This window comes from Arachis stenosperma, chromosome 6, assembly GCF_014773155.1.
Source record: "Arachis stenosperma cultivar V10309 chromosome 6, arast.V10309.gnm1.PFL2, whole genome shotgun sequence".
Lineage (NCBI taxonomy): Eukaryota > Viridiplantae > Streptophyta > Magnoliopsida > Fabales > Fabaceae > Arachis > Arachis stenosperma.
Genome location: NC_080382.1, coordinates 130,263,372 through 130,281,170, shown reverse-complemented (window position 1 = coordinate 130,281,170; position 17,799 = coordinate 130,263,372). Strand labels below are relative to the sequence as shown.

General features: G+C 32.9%; 1 non-coding gene across 1 annotated transcript; it reads right to left on the bottom strand.

The window, feature by feature from the left end:
- Positions 1–6,524: 6,524 nt before the first annotated feature.
- TRNAI-AAU (transfer RNA isoleucine (anticodon AAU)) lies at positions 6,525–6,598 on the bottom strand. Its single transcript has one exon. It is a non-coding gene; the product is annotated as a tRNA-Ile (tRNA).
- Between the last annotated feature and the right edge of the window lie 11,201 nt (positions 6,599–17,799).

Here is a 17,799-nt window from a genome sequence, read left to right as displayed (position 1 = left end):
AGAAACTTTCAGAGGAGTATAAGAGTGGTATTTTCTTGGTCTCTCGAGACCGAGTTCCTCCTTTTTCTTGGTTTTCCTTTCCCTCTCTTTTGTTGAGGGAGGGAGCCCAGGTCGCCAACTCAGGTCTCTCAGCTTAGCGTTTTCCTCCATATTGATGTACTTTTCAGCTCTTTCCTGTACATCACTTAGAGAAACAGGGTGTCTTTTAGATATGGACTGTGAGAAGGGACCTTCTCTGAGTCCATTGACTAACCCCATTATGACTGCCTCTATGGGCAGGTCTTGAATCTCTAAACATGCTTTGTTGAACCTTTCCATATAGGCTCGTAAGGATTCTCCGACCTCCTGTTTTATTCCCAAGAGGCTCGGTGCATGTTTCACTTTATCTTTCTGGATAGAGAACCTCATCAAAAAACTTCCTTGAGAGGTCTTCAAAACTGGTAACCGACCTCGGGGGGAGGCTGTCGAACCAATTCATCGCTGCTTTCGATAGAGTGGTCGGGAAAGCTTTGCATCGCGTAGCGTCGAAAGCATCAGCTAGGTACATCCGACTTTTGAAATTGCTCAGGTGATGCTTTGGATCCGTGGTTCCATCATAGAGGTCCATATCGGGGCTTTTGAAGTTCCTCGGAACTTTTGCCCTCATTATGTCCTCGCTGAAAGGATCCTCCCCTCCTAAGGACGGCTCTTCTCGTTCGTCATGGGAGTTGCGACCTTTGAGGGAGGATTCTAACTTTAAGAGTTTTATTTCTAACTCTTTTCGTCGTTCCATCTCCTCTTTTAGGTTCTTTTCAGTTTTCTTTTGTCGCTCCCGTTCTTGTTCTAACTGTTCCAGGCGACTGTGGACTAATCCCATGAGTTCAGTTACATGGGATAGTCCCTCTTTCTCTGATTCGCGCCCTTCTGAAGAGTTTACCTTCGGTTTTTTTACTCCGGAGGTACCTTCCCTGTGTTGATCATTAGTTCCCTGGTGGAGGGTGAAGTCTGCATCATTATTGCCTGTGTCCAGATTCTCTTGTTCAGAATCTGTCTCCACATGACCCTCTTCGGGGAATCTGTCCGCCATTAGTGGTCGATCTCTCGGGTCCCCGGCTACGGCGCCAATGTTACGGTGGGTAACCGGAGATTGATGGACTAAATGGCGTTGGTTGGCCCAAATGTGTGAAGGAGAAGGATTCCGAATGGGTCTGCAACTCGGGGGCCTCCGTCCGACTTGTTTCTGTGAGGAGATGGGGGTGGTACCTACAAAGACACTCCGATGCTTAAGTTAGCAAGAGGATGAGCAGGTCTAGAGAGTATTGTACTTAGAGATACCTGAGGGGTGTCAGTGTATTTATAGTGGTGAACCAATAACCACCGTTGGAGTAGTGCCATATTTTTAGGGTGGTAACCGTCCCATTATCTTAGGGAGGTTAGGATATGGCTCGTAGAAGTGGTTAGAGAGATTCTAGAGGCAGTTACTCATTTGAATGAGTGCTTATCCGCCAGCTAACCCTCGTGTCTGACTTCTTTAAAACAAGTCGTAGTGAGTACCGATTTCATGGGATGAAGATTGGTACTGGTGAGGCCCAACCCTTTGGATTAGGTCTTTTGCTTGATCCTGGGCCTTTATTATTGGGCCAGGGTATGAACAATATATATATAGTTATTTTCGATGTAAATATAACATGATTAGTTTTTATAATATCTAATTTTACAAATTAAAACACTAAAATAATCATTTATAAATAGGGTCAAGTATATTTTTTGTCCTTAAAGTTTGACAAAAGTTTCAAAAATATCTCTAAGTTTTATTTTATTTCAATTTTGTCCAAAAAATTTTCGATTTGCATCAAATATACCCTTGACGGCTAACTTTTCAAAAAATTTAAGGTCGATTCAGTAACAATTTCATAAGAACAACTCCTCAATACAAGCAAATTAAGCATATTTTCATGCATTATTGTTATATTGGTTTTAAATTTTTTCAAAATTTAGCCTCCAAAGGTATATTTGATACAAATCGAAAACTTCTAGAACAAAATTGAAACAAAATAAAATTTAGGAATATTGTTAAAACTTTTGCCAAATTTCAGGCACAAAAATTATACTTTACCCTTATAAATATCTGTCTTTTTATATAGGATAATGCTACATATTCATATTTTTTTGTTAATCAAGTCTAATCAAATTTGTCTAAAACAACAAAAATCAGTTATGGTTAATATTATTTTAAGTTTTATTATTTAACTTGGTTAGACTTAGTTCATAAAAAGATTTGGATGTGTAGTATTTCTTTTACATATATATAAGTAAATACTTATTTAGAAATTTACTTCTTATACAATTAGAAGTCAATTCTTATTGAGATTTATAGTTGAAAAAATTCTTTTAATTAATGTAGTTATAGAAAAAAAAAAACTAATATAAAAAAAATACTCTTTCGAGTTGATTTCTAAGAAAAAACACAAATTTCATTTAAATTGAGAATTCATCATTCTAATGACATCTAATATGAAATTTTTTAATTGACTATGAAATACCAAAAATTGAATAAAAAATTATTATGAAGTCAAATCTATTAATTTAGTGGGGACAAATAAATATTATTATTATATACTACTAAAAAAAATTTTAAATCGTAGTAAGGACGATTGCCCACACTCATATACATACATCCATCTCTGGGTATAATGACAAACACATTTGCTAGAAAACTAACTTGAGGTATAGCTAATTATAGTCAATTAGTTAAAAAATATGCTAGTTACATAAAAAATAATACAAATAAATATTCTTTAAATATTATTTTTTATTTAATTTAAAAAAATAAAAAAATAAATAATTTTTTTATTTTTTAAATATTTGATATGTGAAAATGAATATTCAAATTAATTAAATAATAATAAATTCTTAAAAAAATTGACTAAAAATTAAATTTTAAAAAATAAGTAGCATTTTTTATAAAAAAATAAAATAACTTTTCACTATTTTTTTTTTTAAAATTGAAAACAAAAAAGAATGAACTGAATTTGTTATGCTATAGTTGATTTACTAAATTTTCTCATTACGGAAATACACTAAAGACTAATTTAATAAACAATATTGGTGACCAAATTAAATTAATTGGATATATTTATTTTATTGTTAATTAGGATAATTGCATGAGATTTGAGTAGTGATTGAGAAGAAGTGAAATGAAACTAGTTTAAGCTTATTTAGCGGTAATCGAAATCTTGGATTTGAATTATTCCTTGTAGTTGTAGCCACGCTAAACCCAGAAGTTGACACCATCTTTCTACCACAAACCAAACAACATCGTAAGCATGGAAACCACATCATCAACAGCGCCACCTTCACCCCCTCGTGTTCGTGGCATGTTAGATTCGTTGATCGAATACTGCCATATTCTAGAAGGTTCTCAAGCCTTCGCAAACGCTGGTATCAGTGCTAACCATTTCATACACCGGCTTCTCACATTGCAATCATGCCTCCGCGACAATGATCGTGATCCGCAACAACATTGTTGTTCCAAGGTTATGGACCTGTCCTATGATCTGGAAACCTTGTTCGAGGACATTGAGCTTCAACAGCACGTGGGATCTTCTTATTCGTCTGACCCCCCTTTTTGGTCTCAATTGTTAGCTACACAACACAAACTTGTTCATCAAGGTTCTTCTTCCACTCTCTATGGTACTTCACAAAGGCTTGCTTCCATGCTCAAACTCTTAGACCAACTTGTTAATGAAATCAAACCCTTTGCTTGTTCGCTTCCACTTCCTAAAACTCAAATTCATGTTATAGTGCAAAAACCCCAAATTGGAAATAACTACCATGGTCTTAAACAACTCATTGACGAAAATGAAAGTCCTAGTAGTAGTGTTGGTTTTGATGATAATCATGGTTGTGTTTTGAGGTGTAATTATTGTACTTCCTTACGTTTTTCTTCTTTGAGAAGGGGTTTTGGTTTTCTTCAGTGTTCTGCTCCATTCAAGGACCTAAAGCTCCCACCTTGTTGGAAGGATTTAGGGTTTCCATGGTATCTTAAACAGTGTGTTGAATTCTACAACTTTGCTTCTACAAATTTTCCTTCCAGACCCAATAAGGAAACAATTTTGTTGTTGTGGATAGCAGAGGGATTTGTTCAGCAGGCACATGGAACAAGCTTGGAGGATGAAGCATCTCACTATTTTGATGGTCTTTTGCAAAGGGGTGATATAGAAAACCAGTTCAATCATCAATTCCCAATTGTACCAAAAGGATTTTTCTGCTTTGATAATTCAAATGGTTGCATTGATAATGATAATCTCCTACAACATGAGCATCATGTGTGCATGCCATGTTTTTCTGAATCGCATATGGAAACAATTTCTAACCTCCCAAATTCTAATGTTTTTCGATCTTTCTTTGTGTTTAGCCAAAACTATAACTATTCTTCCAACACACTTCTTGAGGATCACCACTACTGTGACAAGTTCAAGTTACCATCAATGGTTTTTCTCAAATTAACTAACTTGAGGGTGTTGATTCTGTATGGAATTGGTTTTTGTATTGTCCCTGAGTACATTTGTGGATTGTTACATCTAAGATACCTTGATCTCTCTAACAATCCTCTTAAAGAGTTGCCTGATTCACTCACTAATCTGCTTCGCCTTCAGACATTGAAGATTCTTCAAACTTACATCAAAAGCCTTCCCAATAATTTGTACAAAATGGTAAATTTGCGCCACGTCTGTACAGACTCTGGCATGTGTTTTGAATCTGTTCCTCCATACATTGGAAGATTGGTTTCTCTCCAAACTTTCGAGGACTTCGTTGTCAATAGGCAGAACGGATGCAAGATCATTGAGTTGAAGGATCTGAACAACCTTCGTGGAAAGCTATGCATTCGACAGCTTGAAAATGTGACATCTTGTGATGAGGCTCAACAAGCAAGATTGTATCTCAAGAAACATTTAACTTGGTTGAGGCTATGTTGGTCTGAATCAGATATTCTTGATGTTGATGTTAACTTTGATGTCATTGAGTTCCTTCAGCCTCATCACAATTTGCAACTCTTGGAGATTTATGGATACCTTAACTCCACATTCCCAAGATGGATTTCAGATCCTTCATTCAAGAATCTTAGCTCAATTACTTTGGAGGAATGTGTCTGTGAACAGCTTCCAGAGTTTGGTGTATTACCTTCTCTAAGGAGCCTTAGAATCTCGGTAGTTACTGGGGTGAATGATATTTATGAAAGTTTCTATGGACATGGAAAGGTCAAAGTTGGTTTTCCATCACTTTGCACATTGTATGTTTCCTTTATGCTTGATTTGGAAACTTGGTTTGGATTTGCTAATGGTGATTTACCAAAGTTGGAGAAGCTTCACATTATTTCTTGCCCAGAGCTGAAGCACCTTCCAGAGATGAAAAACCTGAGTATGCTAAATGAGTTGGTGATTGAAGAATGCACAAAACTAAACTCATTGCCCAAAAATGGATTGCCAGGAAATGTTAAACTTTTGAGGATACATCACTGTCCTGACTTAGCAAAAAATTGTAGAAGAAAAGTAGGTACTGAGTGGAAGAAAATAGCTCATATTCCATCAATAGATGTGTAAGTATTGGAAAAAAAATAGAAAAAATATTATAGCTTTTTTGGCTGTTTAAATTAGCTGTATTGTCTTTAGCATTAATCAAACGCCTAAACTTTGATTTTAGCAGCTAGGGTGAATGTTAGAGGCTATTTTCATGTTGGGTCACATGGTCATAAAACTCTGATGTACTTCTTTCTGAATATAATTGTAATCGCTATTTCGATAGTGATGACCAAGAGAAAATTGTCTATGTAAATTGTAATTAATTGCAGAATAATCTGATAAGTTCTACTCTTCATAGTATAGTATTCTGGAATTGGCCTATCTAACAAATTTACACTTAAAATTTTCAAGACAATATAATATTAGTGACTTGTAAGATATTTTATGCATGTAAAATCACAATTATATATATTATAAGATATTTGATTCGGCGCTATAGCTATTTTGGAATTATGTATAAACATGGTTTAACTACCGAAAAAAACCAATTTATTCACGCATAATCCAGTCGAATGTAATGACTATAATAATATATAAACATAGATATGAAAAATGATGATATCGATTTTTAATTATTTGTAAAGGTTTGCACATAGATGATTCAACCGATTAAATCAAACCAACTTGCTCGTATCTAATTTGATCGAATTTAATAACTGTGGTAATATATAAGTATAGATTTAAAAAATAATAGAGTTGAGAAATATTGGTAGTTATAAAGTATTCTTTAAGGAGTTGAAAGATTAAAAAGTTGAAGATTTTGTTGGACTGAAAACTCAAACTTTTTACAATTTTTTTATATATTAAAATTCTCTTATTTATAGATTTCTAAAAAGTGCTATTAGATACTTATAATCAAACTATAATATTTATTTCTACAAATTATAACGTGTTGATCCTTCATGGTAAACGACTTCATACCTGAGAAAAAGGATATCGACTATCAAGCAAAATAATTTATTTTGGCCCATGCAGGTTTCGAACCTGCGACCTTCGCGTTATTAGCACAACGCTCTAACCAACTGAGCTAATAGGCCAATTTATTTATAATGTTATATAATAAATTATTTTTAGTTTAAATATAGATGAAGTTTTAAATATTATTTCAAAAATTGTTTTAATAATATCAATTAAAAATAAAATTGGACATAGTAGCCATGACAAGTGATTCTATTTGTAGCCTATTCAATTTTTTTTATTAAAATACTGTTCGAGTTAAGATTAATTTTAATAAACAATTATGATAACAAATATTTATTGAGTTAAAAATCTAATTATAGTTTAATGTGTATACTTGTGATGCAAGTCTATTATTGTTTAAGTATTTTCTCAATACTTCAATTCAAAATATCAGCCCATAATATCTTTATCAAGCACCGTCCAGTCAAACAAGTAAAAAGAAAGGACACCCATATAATCATATTTGAAATAAAAGAAAAAAAGGGTAAAGGGATATATGACATTATTACTAGACAGTTGGGGTTCTAGAAAAGAAACAAAATACAAGACAATGCCATTACTACAAGGACATCAGAGGATCAACATTTAGAAAAAAGAAAAGAGTAAAATGCAACATGTAAGAGCAACAAAGCAATACAAGGACAACAGAGGTAGTAGAGGAGCTCCTCAACAAGTAAAGTTAGTGGAACAGAATGAAAAAAGGATTGCATACTATTAGAGACAGTTCTAACGAGTTGTTGGTACAAGGTATTAGAAGAGGCAATAAAGAACAAATGGAAAGAGCAAGCTGACTCTAAAAAGGAGGCCTCACTTCAACATTTGAAAGCAAGAAAAAGAGAGCAATTCAAGAGCATCATCTAAACATACTTGAGCTGAATTCTTTTTCTTCTATTTGTGCTTCATTTCAGATTTTCTTTGTTATGACTATCTAATGTTATTTTTCTGTATTTGAGAAAAAGGCTAATTATATGAGTAAAAAGTCATGAGAGAAGAAGCAAGAGAGATGCATGCAAAAGTCAAATGAATTATTTCTATATAAATTAGTTTCAGTGAACTAGGATTAGTTCTCCTTTGTCAGATTGGAATAGTACTTGGTGGTGAGTTGAATCTGGTTGGGTTCTCCTTTTAAGTTGGAACAGCACTTGGGAAGCTGAGCTTTGGGGTAGAAAGTTTAGTGAAAGATACTAGATGAATTAGGTTGTAATTCATTAGTATTGGTGATTGTAATCAGTTTGATTATAGTAAAAATTTTACCATAATTGTGATGGAGACTGGACATAGGTTTCATAGCACATAAAAACTTAATCAGAATATATGTTGGCCTCTTTCTCTTCTTCTCTTTTCTGTTTCTATATGATGTATGAGACAAAACGAAAAAATCACCTACATATTTGTTTTCGACGAAAACAAAGCTCAAGAAGTTTAATTTTGAGTTAACTTAATTCATCCATCTTCTTAAGTTCTAACAAATCCATCAAATACAATTAAAAAAGAAAAAGTCTAGGGGCCAGCAACTTTATTAAATTCTTGCCAACATGTAACCAACAAAAAAAATGAGTAATCTCATACCATTGGATGAAATCTCACACCATTAAAAACATCATTGATGGCTACTTGATAGCTACAAATCACTAAAGTTGCTGGCCCATTAACACTCCTCATTAAAAAAAATGTGTTCGAACAAATGAAAATTGAATGTAATATCACAACAGCATTTAAAAAATAAAATCATCAATTATTAATCTCACGTAAAAAAAAGTTAAAAAAAAAAGTCGTGCCAACATATTAAAATTTTTATGTGGGTTGATTTTTTTAAACCTTCTTCGTTTTCATCTCTAGACTTACCCATTTGGCTGTTTTTGGAGCCTTGTTTCATAGCAACACTCATAGTCATCAGCCGTGAATACTACATTCGGGTCTATAGTTACTGCCAACTCTTGGAGAAGAAAGCCTTTCAACAAGCCAGATAATAAAAATTAGGGAAAAAATATAAAAAAATACATGGAAGGCAATCCTTAACACCCGAAAAAATATGCATCATCAAATCTATTCTCACTTACTACATATTTATCTATTTTCTCCCGGCACTCGGAGTGTAGGCCATTGTGCATGGAGAGTCTAACACCCATAGGTTATCAGTCTGCCGGTGGAGTACATATAGCCACCAGTGATCATCTCGACACACTGAAACAAACCACTTCATCGTTGAATAAAGCATGTTAGCATATAGTTATTTTTTTCGCATTCTTGTAATGTAAAATAGATTTTGTGTGTGGATAAATAAGTACATGAATTACTTACATATTTAACTTGTTTCGCCTTCCCCGCATCGAACCAGTGCTGCCCGCAGCTAATGAAGCTGCTAAGAACAGGGACAAAACCAGTGTTCGTCCCGACACATCGTTCAATATTATCATCAGTAAGTATTATGGCCTGCAAACCCATTTTGTATTAGTTAAACACCTAACGAAATTATTTAGAGTATCCTTCACCGAGGCAATTATGGGTATTAATTAATATTAAGTGGGTAAGGACAGATTGCACTAACCAGTCTCAGTAGAATACAGTAAAAATCGGTGCAAAACCTTGTGTTGCTCGAAGCATTGAACATGGCACAACAGTAATCAACCACATGAATAGAATAAACGCATTGCATTTCATAGCACTTTAATGCAGAACACATACTCAACAATTGATTACAGTTTTTTTGTTTGTACTTACCATATCGCTTACTCTTCTACACCATCCCAGTGATTGAAGGTCCGCTCGCTGCAGCTGAACATTATCACCATTGCGAATCGATGCGAGCGTGGTATTCTTTGCACCCCTACGATCTGTCACCCACTTGTATATCCTGTTCATGTCATCACCTGTAGGCCTTGTAGCACCCCCAGATGGCATTAGTGTGTCCACCACATCTTTTGTTTTTTTTTTATGTTTTCTGGTGCTTCAGGTTCCGAAGTCGCATTTCGTTCATTTGTTACCGAAAATTCCGGCGTTGAGTTTCGTATGAGCGTCTGAGTGATGCCAAGTGAGAATGACAGGATTGAAAAGTCAACTTAAGCTGGGTCCTCTGGTGCAACATACATTACCATTGTAAGTTCTCCGGATTCCCTACACATTCATTAACAATTAAGTGCTCTTAACGGAGTGCTCTTAACAATTTTTAACTGAGCGCGAACTAAAATAAAGAAACTTGTGTAACCAGCATAAGATTATATGTATAACATCTATTATTGATTAAACATTCCACCTCAAAAGTAGGAAAGAGTCAGAGATAAAAAGTCATGCACCTACTATAATTATCAATACTTCGTATTATTGTTAAATTCATCTAACTTGCCTTTTCTTTGAAGGTTCTTCATTAACATTATCATCTGTTCCATTTCCAACAAGTATGTCAGGCATTGTCTTATCTCCTTTGGACATTTCAGCACATGTCTTCCTTCATACTCACAGTATTTTCCTTAATGGACCTATTTTGGGACTCTTGACTGCAGTTTCTGTTTAAATAAATTAGAAGTTGAGCAGCTACAGGTGATAATAACAAAAGACACCTGATACAAATCTGATCTAATCAAGTAAATCTAGTACGCTTAAATGTGTAAATGATGTTAATTCGAAAGTTTATCCAAAGCTTCTTTGTGCAGAATAAAGTAAAGAATAGATAGTAACATCTGCAGTGCCAACCAGTTAGCAACCGTAATACCACACAGATAACATCGGGTATGAGGTATGCATAACAGCCCAATGTAAATGATCAATATTAGCTATTCGAACTCCTATTCAAGATAAATCTACAAGTTACAACCCCTAATGTTGTCATCCTTCTCAACTAAGCACAATATTATACGTAGGTAACCTGTATTAAAATTAGTTTATAGATGGTAAAATTTTATATACCAACAAATGTAATGATTAATTATATCAACGCAGATGCCCAAATAAAAAAAATTATACTAGTATACTATTAAAATGAGGCAGTTTAAAGCATTAAAATTTCATACTATAACTGAAAATTCAGTAACTTGCCTTTCCTTGGAAGGCCCTTCATCAACATTATCATCTGTTGCATTTACCATTGAGGTGTCGGCCAATGTCTCTTCCCCTATGGACGTTTTCATACATGTCTTGTTCGTACACACTTTATCCCCCAATGCATCAGTTTTGTGAATCTTGGCTACAATTTCTATTTAAATAAATTGGAGGGTGAACAACTATAAGTGATAATAAAAAAGGTCACATAGCACAAACATAATCCGAACAAATAAATCTAGTACACCCAAATATATAAATGAGTTTAATTCGAAATTTTACCCAAAGCTGCTTCGTGCCGAGTATAGTACGAAATGGACAATAACATCCATAATTCCAATCAGTTAACATCCATAAGACCACACGAATAACATCAGGTATCATGCATACATAACATCCAAACTAATAAGACAAAAATTAGCTATATAAAATACTATTTAGAGTAACTAGTATTGGCATTACTTAGATCTTTATTTAATTGGAATAACGCTCATCAAACTGTCATCCATGTTGCACATTAAAACCAAAGCAGCTTAGTAAAGGGTATTTAGCTATCCACATAAGGGAGAGGACACATAGTAATCAAAGTTATTATGTTATGAAATGAATGCTAAAACACAAAAAGATGTATTTACATGTGTAAGGTCTTTTGCCATGCTCAAGATAAGTAGCTCAAACAGTTTTTTAAAGATAGATCTACTAGTTACGACATCAATATCACACTTCTAAAATTAGATAAATAATTAATTACTCTATACATGGTAAAACTTTATAAACGATTAAAAAGACGCAAAATCTAAAAAATATTTATACTATAATACTATTAAAAAGACGCAAGTTAGAGTAATAAAATTTTATAACAAAATTGAAAAATCATTGAATTGTATTTTTTTGGAAGGATGTTTATCAAATTTAGCAGGTGATGCATGACCAGCCAGTATGTCAGTCTCATTTTCTTCTATTGTGGGAGCTTCTTTACGAGTCTTTTTATTAGACTTTCTTTTTTTCTGATACATCCTCTCTTTGATACACGGTTGTACTTTTTTGGTAACCCAGACATCTTTCCAATTAAATTTAGAAGCCCCTACAGTAGACAAAGTATAAGTTTTATTTTCGTTAGAGCTTAAAAGAAGTGATCCGATTAACATATCTTTCACACTTATCACTATTAAAAGATTATATATCTATCATATGCCTCACCGAGTGAGATGTGCTTTCCTCTTCATCCATCTTCTTCAGATCAGCAAGTGACCAGTCTCTGATCCACGGTTCTCTCTCATTATATCTTCCTAAATCTCCATTCTTGTTAGCATGGAGATATATAATCTGAAAGTTATAGTAATTGCTATAAACAAGGTATACTATAAAATAACAAACAACAAATCAAAGGTTAAGGTTACACGGCTCACCAGTAATGCGAATATACATTCATCCACCGTCTTCTTCCCTACATCCTGAAATCTCAGAACTCCCTCAATTAGAAAATCATAAATGTACCTCGCCCAATATATCTTCTTTGGGTTCGATACATCAATGGCAGCCCGTATATATATGTCTGAAATTGTGGCCTTGGGCGAGGGAAAGAAGAAACACTTCGCTATCAACATGATGAACTGTCTCCGGAAGTTGATTCTATCGGCATCGGACTGCATCGAGTATGTGATACCATCCCTTTTCAAATCTGCTTGTGTCTTTCCTATGAAGCTGTTAACAAGTCGGTGCTCTACTGGTGTTTCTGGAATTTTGAAACTATTCCCTGCCAAACACAAAATGAGTCGATGCAGTCCAAATATTTAATGGCTAATTTTACCAAAAACATATACTCAACAAGAGTATTGTGGATAATTTTTTTCCTTTTCTCCATATTTTATTTGGGGATTGCTTACCATGGTTCGGTAGTCCAAAATACCGCGCAATTGATTGAACCGATATGAGAATTTTTCTTGTTTCGACGACCAAAGACTTCTCATCCCGACTATATGATGATGCTAATGCCACCATCATATCTTGGTTGATATCCTATTCAGGCACATATTGCAGCTAGCCAAATCCCATGTTCTGCACCTCCATTATTTTCTCTCCGCCCGCGTTTGAACCTAATTGCTTCATAACTGAAGCCACGCAACATGGCGAGCACCTAGATACCAGTGTTTTCTACACAAACATTCATAATCAACACAAAGTGACAACGAAGGAGAATGTCAGTTTTAACATTTACTATTAAAACACAATATCCCGAGTTTATAGTTAATTTACTGCTAACCATCCAACGTACCGTTTTTGGTCCACCAGTTTTTTTTTTTTTTTGCGATCCTCTTTCGGGAATGTTATTCTTGTGTGTCTCTTTTTTGCTCCTAGTACAAGCCATGCCTACTTCTTGTTTTTTGAACACCTGTTCACAAGTAACTGTTATATATACTCAAATAACCCACTTAAATTAATCATTAACATACCAACATGTTTATCAATAACATAAATACGCTAACAACTTTACTTAGTATAACATCTATGATTGAAACATATCTTGCTCTATCATTATACTATCACAGTGGCCCCTCAAAATACCATTTACATGTCTAATTTTTTGAGAGTTTACTGTTAATACACTCCACTATAGTTAACTATCATAATCAGTCAACTATTAAAAAATACATAATCTAAGTGACAGACATAAAAAAATACTTTATTTATATTTGTTTTTTGTCTCATGGTAGAATTGACAAAGAGAAAAAATGAACAGTACCTGAAGCAGCTAGAATGAAAGCAATTTTGTTTTTACTCTACTCCTTTGTCTCAACTTTATCATCTAGAGACACAATTATGACTTTTTCAGTGGAGACCTTCAAAGTATGGAGGTAACCTGAACGAAATGGTTACTTTACATTAGTTCACACAGTTAATAACTTGAAAGAAAGCACAACAGCAAGCACGCAAAATAGCAAATCAATCCACGGTTGAATAGATAAAAAATTTGTGGAACTGTAACACTCCAACAAAATCATGAATGCTTATCAAAATGAAAAAAATTCTTTTTTGATGCCTTCCCTTCATCTCCAGCCCAAAATGTCATCTTTGTAAATTTTTTTCTTTTCTCAAACCCATCAACGTGAGATAAAGAACAAAATTTTCATCGTTAACATCGACTCCAGCCGCATGCAACAATTGATAATGGAGCTCCAATATGCCAATTAATTGAAACACAATTAATCGAAACATAAAACTATATAACATATTTATAGGAGTCGGAGACAAGGCTATGCGATGCTCGGCTTTTTTAGTGGAGACTTTCGAAATATGGAGGCAACTTGAACGAAATGAATGCTTCATATTTGTCACATTATTAACTACTTGAAAGAAAGCATAACACCAAGTATGCAAAATAACAATTCAAACTACGGTTGAACAGATAAAAAATCAGGAAAACCATAACACACCAAAAAAATCATGGCTACTTATCACGGTTTGACTTAGCCTTATGTCCTATCGGCTGATTTTGATGCTTAATCACAATGCATCCAAACAAGTTCATAGCATTTTTTTTCAATTGTTTAAAAAAAATAGCTCAATACACGTTCATATGCACCGCATACGTGAGAATAAAATATTCATAAAAAATAGAGAATTGAAATATTGATAGAAAGGCTTTTTATAAATAGATTGTCATATTAGAAAGCATCCATGAAGGACACACCAAATTCCATTGAAGAGTTAAGACATAAATTTTGAATGGTGTCTTGCCATATCCATAATCAATTAAGAGGAAATACTTTCTGTCAAAATAAAAATCAAAAAATAAAAAACTCCACCTAACACACAGTATCAAGATTCAAGAGTATTATATGCTATAACCTATAATCAGAACATGTCATTGACATTGTAAAACGAGTCTGTTATAGCATAATTACAGAGTGACTCCACAATCCCAATTAACAAAGATTCCAGAGAGGGAAAGAAGAATGATTAGCATCAGAACCGAATGAAAGTATTAATAATGAGCAAAGAGAGAAGTCACGTTACGACAAACACAACGAAGACAGTGTTCAAAAGCATGATCATGTAACATGCAGAACATGATCACGCGCACATTGCAAAATGGAAAACAATTCTAACGGCCGCAACAGTTCAAAAAAAATGATTCAATGAGTTTCAATAAACAGAAAAAGCATTTAGATAATCAAAGTCCAAAGCCCATAAAGTGAAAACGAGCGAGCGAGCGAGAAAAAGGTTTTACTTACCGTAGAAAAACGTGAATGAATGCGAATATAGGGAAGATGAGAGTGTGAGAGTGAGAACTGAGAAGTGCGTTGAAACTGTTGGGTGCGAGAATCGCGCGTAAGAAAAAGGGATTAGAGGACGAAATGCGTTTCGGCGTGTTAGTGAAGAAGTGAAGCGTCGAAAAACAAAAAAAATAAAACCCTTTTTCTGATACATTCCCTTCATCTCTACCCCCAAAACGTCATCTTTTTCAAGCTTTTCTCTTTTTTCTTTTTCCAAACCCATCAACGTGAGATAAAGATCAAAATTTTCATCGTTAACATCAGCTCCAACCACATGCAACAACAGATAATGGAGTCCCAATATGTCAATTAATGGAAACATGAAACTAAATAACATACCTATTGAAATCGGAGACAAGGCTATGGAATGCTCCGATGATGAAGCTGCTAGGTTTCTTCTCTCTGCGTCTTTTCGTTTTCCTCGGTTGTGGGGTTATGGATGAAATAATGGGGAGAAAAATCTTGATCTTTCACTCGGGTTAATTTCATAGTGTATTCGGATGTTAAACCACTGGAGTGAAATTGCATTTTAATTGAATTAAATGTAGATGAGAGATTTTTAGGGATTTGATTGAGAGGAAACTAAAATTAATTTTGGGAATGAAATTAATTACTCTGGGAATAGAGAAGAAGGTAGAGTGATAAGTATGTTATTGATAAGCAAGTGTACTCTACTCGCTTATTATGAAACTGTCATTTATTCTGTACTATATCTATATTATACATTATTTTTTGGCTACCTAGCACTATTTATGGGAAGTGTTAGGTAAACAATGACTATCTTGAACAATATGAACAACTACTAATCAAATAAAAACACACTACACCTCCAAATTAACCATCTAAATTTTAATATTAAAATAACCATCCGTACATTTAGTGAAATGAACATTCAATATATCTATTATTCACATTGTTTAATATTTTCATTGTCTACCTAAATTTTTCCTAATTAAAAACAAGGAAAACAGAATCACCATAAACCATGACAATATAATGGCAAGTGGGGTTAAACTGAAAGTATTAAACAAAAATTCTTAAGAGTTTCAAGAATAAGCATTATTGTTCTAATTTATTAATTATCTTTTATATTAGTATCTTAATTTATTATTATTATTGTTTAATTTAAATTAAAAAATAATAAAATAAAACTCATTTTAAATTGATCCACATTACAAAAATAAAACAAAATAAATATCACAAAACAAGAGTATTCAGAGAAAAATTGTAAATCATGCACATCAGATAGAGAACCATGCATCATATCCCCAACCACCGGTAAGCAGTACATAATTATTGTAAGACAAGGAACGGTGGATGAAAATGTACATGCATATATAATATAATCAAATTCCTTCGAGCTTTTTTTCTTCAAAGAAAAATAGTTTGATGACATAAATTTGTACACACACACTATATATTGACTAATCATTCTATTACCTTAGAATGAAATATAAATTCACAACAATTTCACTATACGTACATTTTTCCCATCTTAAACACCATATGTTGATGATCAATGGTGGAGTTTGAAATAAAATTTTGGAGGGCAAAAATTTAACATAAAAGTTTAATAATAATATTTATATTAAAATAAAATTTATAAATATAATTATTTTTTAAGTTTGTTACTAATAAGATAATAAATAAATAATTCTATAAGATAGAGAATAATTGTCAAGATATTTTTAATATAGATCCCATTTAAGATAAATTTGTCTAACCTCATCTTTTTAATTTGGGTGATATTGTCAACTTTAAAACCGTTTTCCAGAGTCTCATTTCAAAGAATTAAGGTCAAACTCATCAAATGCACTCTTTAAATTTTTGAAAGTTGTATTTTACTTTCTTCGTGATTCATTAAAGTAGAAGAACTATTGGCAGGTGTTGATATTGTAGAAGTTATATGTTCTTATTCTTGAATATTATCCTTCGTCTTAAAAAATGTATCAATTCTTTGATTTTTCATAATTATTTTGTATAAAAATTTGAATATATTAAAAAGATAAATATTAAAATTTATAATATTTATTATTTTTTATCAATCTATACAAATACAATAATATCAATATTTATTGAATATTCTAATATTTTTTATCAAATAAAAAATTAAATAAAATAAATAATAATATATAAAATAATATTAAATTAAATAAATAAAAAATACCTAAATTTTTTAGTAAAGCATATTTTTTATAATGAGAAGCAAAGCAGCAAACATTAAGGAGAGTGTTTTTTTTGTGACTGAATTAAGGAGCATGTTTATTATACAATAAAAGTATTCAATAAAAATTGAACTTAGATACTCTAAATTATAGTAAAGTATTTGAGCCAATTCAACTACTCTTTATTTTCTGAAAAACTACTACTAATTTTTTTATAAAAAATTTAGAGGGGTCATGCCCCCAATTGTCTTAGTGAAACTCCGCCTCTGTGTTGATCTAATATCTTTTTAACAATTAATAGGAATTTTTTATTTTATTAATTGGAAACAATTTAAATACCAAAGTAATGAATAAGAAATGTATTTTAGACGTGCGTGTGCTTAAGTAACAAAACTAAAATTGATTTGTGTGAGAATAATTGTCATGAATGCGTGACATGTAGATGTAATTGTAAGCAAATATTTTTGTTGGTGAAAATTTATTTATCGGAAACCAATTCTTTTAATCAAGCTTAAGCCGTTGAATAAAAATATAATACATAACCGATAACTTACATCTAATCACCTTTTGCTATACGTTCCGGTTAAAAGCATTACAATTCATTAAAAGACAAAAGTAAACTATTTGGTATGTGATTATTTAAGAGAGTTAAGAGTAATGAATTATAACAGTAATGAATTAAGATGACATAAATTTTGAACATCTCGATCCTTTAAATTGATATACACAATTCATAAAAATGGGGACGAATGTGGACGTCATCACGTGTTAACCCCCAGGTTGGTTGGAGAATGTAACCTG